Below are 7,887 nucleotides of genomic sequence, written 5' to 3' on the forward strand. Positions count from 1 at the left end.
AATTACGAATTTCTGAGGCATCAGAATATACATTGCCAAAAATAAAGAAAATTAATAAAAGTCAAGTCCCAGACATGAAATACAGTCAATGTATTCTCACCTTTGAAAACTATGAGAAGTTGAGAACTCTTCAGTGTAAAGTGAGACTTCTGGATCTTTGATCTGAAAGTAGTGTCCTATTGTTTCATGGTTAGCCCTTAGCTACAAGACAATGACATCATAAGGAGAAAAAAATAAAGAAGTAAATTCAGCAATGGCTAGTGTCATTGATTCAAGTTTCAAACAAAAGTACAGATAGAGAGAAAACACACTGCAAAACCTGGGAAGCAAGCTTTGCAGATGTAGATGCAAACAAAAACAATAGGCATATATATATTCTCAATTCCCTCTCCTGTAGAACCTATTGCACATTAAAAAGCCTTCTCAGTTTTAACAAAATCAATAACGAATTAGCTAGATATCTAGAAAATTAAAGGAAAATTCATTAAGATAAGAAGCTATGCAGTTGGAGTTGCTGTAAATTTGAGCAAAGAGTTATTTATGGCTGATTTAATGAAAATGGGATGGTGTTGGTACCAAGCGGTTCCTGAACGGTTACCAAACGTGGGTGAAATTGCTTGGACGTGGTGGTGTTGGAGGCAAGAGTTCTTTGAGTGGTTTTTTATTTTATTTTAGTTTTCTATTTTTTCTTCTATTTTGTGTTTTACATTTGTACCCCAACAGATTAAATGTTCTTCAATGTTTTATAATATTATAGGGTTATTTATGTCAAAAATTTCAATTTTGGCTAACAAACCATGTTCTCTTAATAATAGTATAGATGATTATACAAATAGAGCCAGACATAAATTTGTTATCTTAAATTCGAGAAACTCTAGAGGTTGTGTAGAAAGAGTGGCGGCAGCCATTCCACCTGCTCTAGTATAAATAAGATCTTTTGTTGAGGGTTTTGAACAACTAAAGGATGAAGTTGTAGTGCATTGGCAAGTTCTCATGCGGCTGGTTGGGGAGATCAAATCTGAGGGAACAAGGCTTATCGGTCGGGTGATAATTCCAGCTAATTGTGCAAGGGAGCAACGTTTGTTGAATTAAGGAGGTGCGACGTTTGAGATAGATCATAGTGCACCAGGTTGGTGCAGAAAATTTGCCGGGTTACTAAAGCCAGGTGGCGCCGTTGCTAGGCTTTGGTAGTCTCGGCTGCGGGCTGTGGCTGATGCTGTGGAAGGGATGGCCGCTGCTGGTCTGGTCTCATATATGTTATTTCTTGCATCGTGTTAGTGTGTCGAGAGGATAGCCACTGAACATTTACCCTTTCCATAAGTCCTCATGGAGGGAAAAGCCAAAATGTAGACGCTTGTGTGGATAGCTGTTGAGAGGGTCTAAGACACAAATCAGATACAGGGCTCTTTCAAAAGTAGAGACTCGGGTAGGGGCGCAGCGTAACTAGGAGAGCCATTCCATTTAGGGCAAGACATGGCCAGCGGAGACAATGAGATGGCAAAAGATGACTGTGCTTATGCTAGCTTCCTCATATGTAATGTAATACCCAGGAAATTCATTATTAATTTATGATGATTTTCCTGAATTTATTAAGTTGATTGTTGGGACGAGTTTGAGGGTGGAGCGAAAGTGTTTCGGAAGAATAATTACTAGAAACGTTTTACTTTCGAGGGGTCAAAGGGTTAACTTTTTATTCATTGGGTTTCTCCAAAAACTTCCTTCACGAAAATTGTAGAGTGCGTCGATATGAGTTCCGGAGTTCGTATGAAGAAGTTATGGCCATTGGAAAAAGTTTCCATTTTGGTTAAATAAGAAAAAAATCCCGAAATTTCAGGAAATACTAAGTTTCCATTTTCGGAAACTTTTTCTCTCTCCTCTCTCCCGAGCCGCAGTCGGGGACTGATTTTCAATCCGAAATTTCTTCCTTCTCCGGCCACTAATCAACAAGCTACTTGGCCCATTCTCTTCGCCTCACCTTCCTCTTGAAGTCTGTGGTAGCATCTGAGCACGAAACGAGCGGAAGAAGGTGCAACATGGAGACAAAGTATGGTGGAGGCGCTGCGTCGAACGTAGATCGGAACTTCTGATTCCGGTCACCATAGGCGGAGATTCTTGGGAGCTTTTGGAGCCCAGAGGATGTAGAAGCTTTTCCCTAAGGTGGCTTGCAACGATTCAATGTGTGGAAATCGAATTTTGAAGATTGGGATTATAGGGTTCATCGAGTTTCATAACTTTCGAGGTAAATTCAGGTCATATGGCTTCGATTTAGAGTTTGTGCTAGTTATGAATGTTGATGTACATGTTGAGAGGAAGCGTTTGGCATAGGGCTCGCCGCCCAATTTGGAGGTCGACGGCGGCTCTGCCACTTTTTGTGGCATAGTTTTCCGGCAGCTTCCGGCCACCTCAGGGATAGTTTCTGTTTCTAATTTTGATCTACTCATCAATACGAGCATTTTGATATATGATTTGTAATTTTTGGAGATCGTATGAGCATGTTAGGGTTTTAGCGTTTTGGATTCATTTCAGTTTTCTATTCGTGAGGATTAGGCCGTCCGATCGACTTGTGGTTTTAATTGTTTGGACCGTAGGAGTGTTCCAAAGACTTTGATGGTGTCGAATGAAGTTTAGCCTCAATTGACATATCCTTCAGTTTATAGTTCATGTGTTTCGAACTTTAAAATGATTGTGTGCTTTGTGTTGTATTGAGTGTGACCTTGATGTGATTAGGCACTACTACACAAAGTGAATCAGACAATAGTCAAAAGCCTGTTGTCTGAATGAAAATGGAGATGTTGTAAACTGGCATGTTGTCTGATCTCCCCCATCAGACTACATTCTTTTTTAATTGTCTCTCTGGTCATTCACACAACATGTGTACCTAAATATGTGTTGTCTAAATTTACCAAATTTCGATTCATGACGGTAGTATGTTGTCGGGTATGAACTCAGACAACAGCTTATTGTCGGGGTGTTGAGTGAAATTCACCAAGCACAACAATCTTTCCAAGCCTTTGTTGTCTGCTATATATTTTCAACGACAATATTGTATGAAACCTGATGTGTGAAGTAAACATCACTCAAGCATTTTTGATTACCAAATGTTGTGTGAAATGTATTACAAATATCAATTTGCTCGATATGGTGTTGTTTCGGGTGAACCTCAGACTACATCTTCAATTACCGTATGTTGTCTGAATATCTCTAAGATAACAATTATCTAGATTCCAATGTTGTCTAAAATTCAATTAATATAACAAAATTAATTAAGCATGTGTTGTATCGGATGAATTTCAGACAACACATTTTTTTTCTTCTTGTTGTCTGAATTAACAGTTATATAACAAGTTTGATGATATTGATGTTGTCTAAATGTAATTTAAGATAACATTAATGTTGATGAATTTGTTGTCTTGAATGAACCTCAGACCACAATATTCTTTCCTTCTTGTTGTCGGTGTTCTTTTAAGATGACAAATTGCTGGATGCCATTGTTGTGTACACTAGCTTAAGATGACAAGTTGGTAGATGCCAATGTTGTATGAATATCTTTGAGATGACAAGTTAGTAGATGCCTATGTTGTCTGAATGGCTTAAGATGACAAGTTGGTATATAAAGGTGTTGTCTGAATTCTCCTCAGACAATAAGCTTTATTTGGACCTTTCTTTTGTGTTGTGTGATAGTTTGCACTACAACAGTTACATTCATATATATGTTGTTGGACTTGAGTTTGCACAATTGATCTGGAAATAGGCAGATATGAAATTCAAAGTTGTCATTTACTTCATCATTCTCATACATCATTCTCGCAAATCTTACATTATCAATTCAAAGTACAAGCATCAACTCATGTCCAACCAAATCCATAGAACAAAGTTTCAACTGAACTAAAAAAGAAGATATAGCTCCATAAGTACCAAGCGCAATGCTTACATATATGTCTTCACCATAAACTTTGCCCACTCATTTCTGACTACATCAATATCTTCCTGGGTATATGTTGCTTTGCCTCTTCTCTCCCACTGAAATAAATTAGTTTGTAGTTAATAATGGACAAATTTGCAAAAAGAATCTATAGCTGTATGTCATTAAGCATTATGTATTATGGACAACCTTGACAAAGTTTTGTAATCTGAGCATATATGCCACTTAGTAATTGACATCAAAATTTCAATAACCATAATCCAAGCAACCAACAGCAAATGCAGTTATTATATATATGACATATTCACTAAAACACATTCAAAACAACAACAACCAAAATTTAAGGGATTTTGGACTTTCCTGACATATCCAAGCAATCGACATTAACCACAAAATTACATATACATGTCATTGTTCAACAAAAGACATGTAAAACAACAGCAACCAAAATTTCAAGCATTCTGGACAACCTTGACATAATCCAAGCAACCAACACCAACCAAAAGTCATATTCACCCAAACACATGTAAAACAACAGCAACCAAAATTTCAGTAACTATATTCCAAGCAACCTCAACTAGTTTTAATTACCTTGGTGAAAAAATCTAAGCTCTTATCTTCCACTATTTCCTTCATATATCTCATTACATAATATCCACAGTCTTTGTCCGTCTTTTGCTCAGGAATACCCTAAAAAAAGTATATTAAATACCAACAATGGGCAAAACTCGTTCGGGAATAACCAACTTCTCGAACAAAAATTATAAAAACTGTTTCATAAGAGGTTTCATAATCATACCGCACAGTTTTTCAACGTAGTTGCCTTTCTGACCTGCCTCTTGAGCTGAGCATTATGTATTTTAATGCCACTTTAAAATTAGCAGAAAATTTGTGTTAATATGCAGCTGAAACATCAGTTTAAATTAAGTCCATTACTACTAAAAACATCCACTTACTTATCAACAATATTCTTCCACTCTCCTGTGCAGAGTCTCCTCTTTAATGGATCCATGAAGTAGACAATGTCTTCTTCAGGACTGAGTATAGTTAGCATCCAATGACATCTTCAAAGCAGAAAAAAAAAAATTCACATTTCAAGACAATGGACATCAAATCACAATATATTCAGGACCATATCAATTTCAGAAAGTATGTATCCAATGTATGAAGATTACATACCCAGAGTTATATGGCACCAAAATAATCTGACCACGCTTTGCTCGTTTTAGCCTATCGGCGATAGCACGGGAACACTCAATTGGATTGCCACACCCAATGGCACCAACATCTGTATTGTCCATAAATCCAACCATATCTACCATTTTTGTTTTTTTCAACACACAATATAGGTAGCTACAAATGAAAGAACACAACATTAAACCATAAGTTTTATGACACGTATATGTAAATTTCAACTAATGCGAGTAGGTTACCGAATATAGATGCCTATGCAGCTGCCCGATACTTCCTTCATGGTAACAAAGTTATTAATATCATGTTCGCAAATAAAAGTTTTGGAAGGATGTCCGAAAATCTTTTCATCGAACTCGCAGATAATTGTTTGCGCATTTCTCATTCTTTCTTTGGCCCAATTGCATACCGCAATAAGAGTTGCAGGAGTAGTTGGTGGCAGTGATGCAGTGTCTATATCTTCCTCTTCATCATCATCTTCATCTGCAATTTTTCTCTTCTTCAATCCTTTACTCTTTGCTACCGTCTGCTTATGTAACAGAAAATGGTACAAATCAGTAGGGACAAGTCATCAAAGCAAGAATTAACTTTAAGGTACATTTAAATGAAGTTATAAGTACTATTTGTTACCTTAGACTCGCATTGAAAAATTATAAGGTTTTCAGGCCAGGCCACATAAGTCCCGATAGCATCTCGAACAGTCACTATTTCATCTTTGATCGGAAATGGAAGCTTAGCTTCATCCACTAGAGAAGTGACAATTGACACACGCCTGTTTCCCTTGAGCAATGGAACACCTTGGATAAGCTGGCTATTGTTTTCACCATTGACTTCTGTAATTGTTGCAATTGCTACAACATTATCGATTGAACCTGTAGCCAATCGGCACTCTTTCCCAATTGTTTCTACCTAAAAATGATAAAGTGTTATAATGAGACACTATATAAGATAGTTGATCAAATAATGTAACATGGCAGCATAACACGTCATCTAACTAAACGATGTAATGGTTTAATGTAGAACACATTTACAATTACCTGAATTGAACCCTCCTGGATTTCCAGATCAACAACCACCTGACTATTTTTGACATCTTTCGCAGTAGCATTCAACTTCACTCCACTAATGGGATTCACATCTTTTACTGGCTCCTGAAGAGGAAGTTTTAATTCCAAAGATTCTTTTGATGGCTCCTGAAGATGTTCTAAATCCAAAGACTTCTTAACAGTGGCAGAAATCAGTTTTTCAGTTCCCACAACGGCCTTCTCTTGCAAATTTGAACAACTTCCTTGTCCAGAACCCACTTGCTTGTCAATGGTGGAAACTTTGGGGGACTCAGTTTGCAAAGCACTCGCACCAAGCTTCTCTTCTAACCTCCTAAATCTCTCCTCCCAAATTGCTCATTCTTCTGCTAATATCTTCTCCCTCTCTTGTTCCATTATCTTCTGAATACTTAACCTAACAGTCTGTTCAACACTTTGCTTTCGACGTTTTGGGAGGTTAAAATATGTAGATTTCCTCACACTACCTCCCACTCCTCTTACTACTCTAGTATTTTCAGGATTTCCTAATGCTAAGGTTAATACATCATCTGCACCCGAAGTGCTTAACTCTCCCTCAACCTCCTTTTTCTTCAAAGCAGCCTGAAAATACATGTGTTTGGGGGTGAGATATATATACGAAAGTATTGATGGTGTAACATTACATTCAAATGGCTAATCTCAAACCAAATTGAAACGACTTACAATTTTTTTGGCCTTCTCCTCTACCAAAGGATCTTTAAACCCACCATTCTTGTCCTGACGTGCCTTAATCCACATCGTTGCACGATCAAGTTCAGAGTCACTCATACATCCAGACTATATAAATTGATCAAGTCAATATTTATACCATTGTATAATAAATCAGTATGTACAAACCATGAAACATGCAACTGATTACTAACCAGTTCTTCCTCCAATCCAGCGTATCCTTTACGTGACATCCGATGAGGATACTTATTTAAGGCCCTTTTTTTTTTTTTTTTTTTTTTTTTTTTTTTTTTTTTTTTTTCTGTTTCTCATGCAGTTCCTACATAACAAGGTCCACTCATTACATGCTTAACTTGTAAACACTCAATCAATATGTACAAAATAGTAACTGCCAAATAGTTCTTACTTACCAGGAATGTGTCAGACAACCTATCCTTTACAAAAATCTCCCAATCCCGTTGATTAATGAAAAGATAGTCCTCTGGACGAGACTCGATCATTTCAGGGTTATCCCTATAAGGGAGAATGTAGCGGGTAGTCAAATGACTCTTGAATTCTCTCCATTTCCGTCCTGCTGAGATTAAAACCATTCTTTTGTGTTCTGGACGCAACAGAAACGCCAACTATATACATGAAAATAGCAACCAACAACGCATAAGTAACTAAACAAGTAAGCATCAATCATATGCAACACATCAGAAATACCAAAAGATCAAAAATTAGGAAATATGGATCATACCTTTACGCCTTCCTAGATTTTGTTTTTATGTTCCATTAAAACATCGTTCCATGTAGGATTCGAGATTGCAACCTTCTTGCGAGCTAACACCCCAATATATGACTGCATTTCTTTACCAGCTTTCCCTATTGGTTCTCCTTTATCGTTAAAGCTAACTGTCATCTTCTTTCCAATAATTTTTCTCCTCACAATGCGACACATAGTTACACACCCTCGTTTAAGCAACTTCAGTCCTTCTTTTCTGACAGCTTTTGAACCCTTCGAATGACGTGGTCGCTTCAATG

The 7,887-nt window shown here is 37.2% G+C and overlaps 2 long non-coding RNA genes across 2 annotated transcripts; both read right to left on the reverse strand.

Annotated features, from left to right (window-relative positions):
• Positions 1-3,754: 3,754 nt before the first annotated feature.
• LOC112169871 lies at positions 3,755-4,735 on the reverse strand. The gene is made up of 3 exons (XR_002924931.2): positions 4,722-4,735; positions 4,514-4,612; positions 3,755-4,020 (listed from the first exon to the last, which is right to left on the reverse strand). It is a non-coding gene; the product is annotated as an uncharacterized LOC112169871 (long non-coding RNA).
• A 1,962-nt stretch (positions 4,736-6,697) lies between these two features.
• LOC121049813 lies at positions 6,698-7,144 on the reverse strand. The gene is made up of 3 exons (XR_005801399.1): positions 7,059-7,144; positions 6,859-6,972; positions 6,698-6,756 (listed from the first exon to the last, which is right to left on the reverse strand). It is a non-coding gene; the product is annotated as an uncharacterized LOC121049813 (long non-coding RNA).
• Between the last annotated feature and the right edge of the window lie 743 nt (positions 7,145-7,887).

Source organism: Rosa chinensis, chromosome 6 (assembly GCF_002994745.2).
Source record: "Rosa chinensis cultivar Old Blush chromosome 6, RchiOBHm-V2, whole genome shotgun sequence".
Lineage (NCBI taxonomy): Eukaryota > Viridiplantae > Streptophyta > Magnoliopsida > Rosales > Rosaceae > Rosa > Rosa chinensis.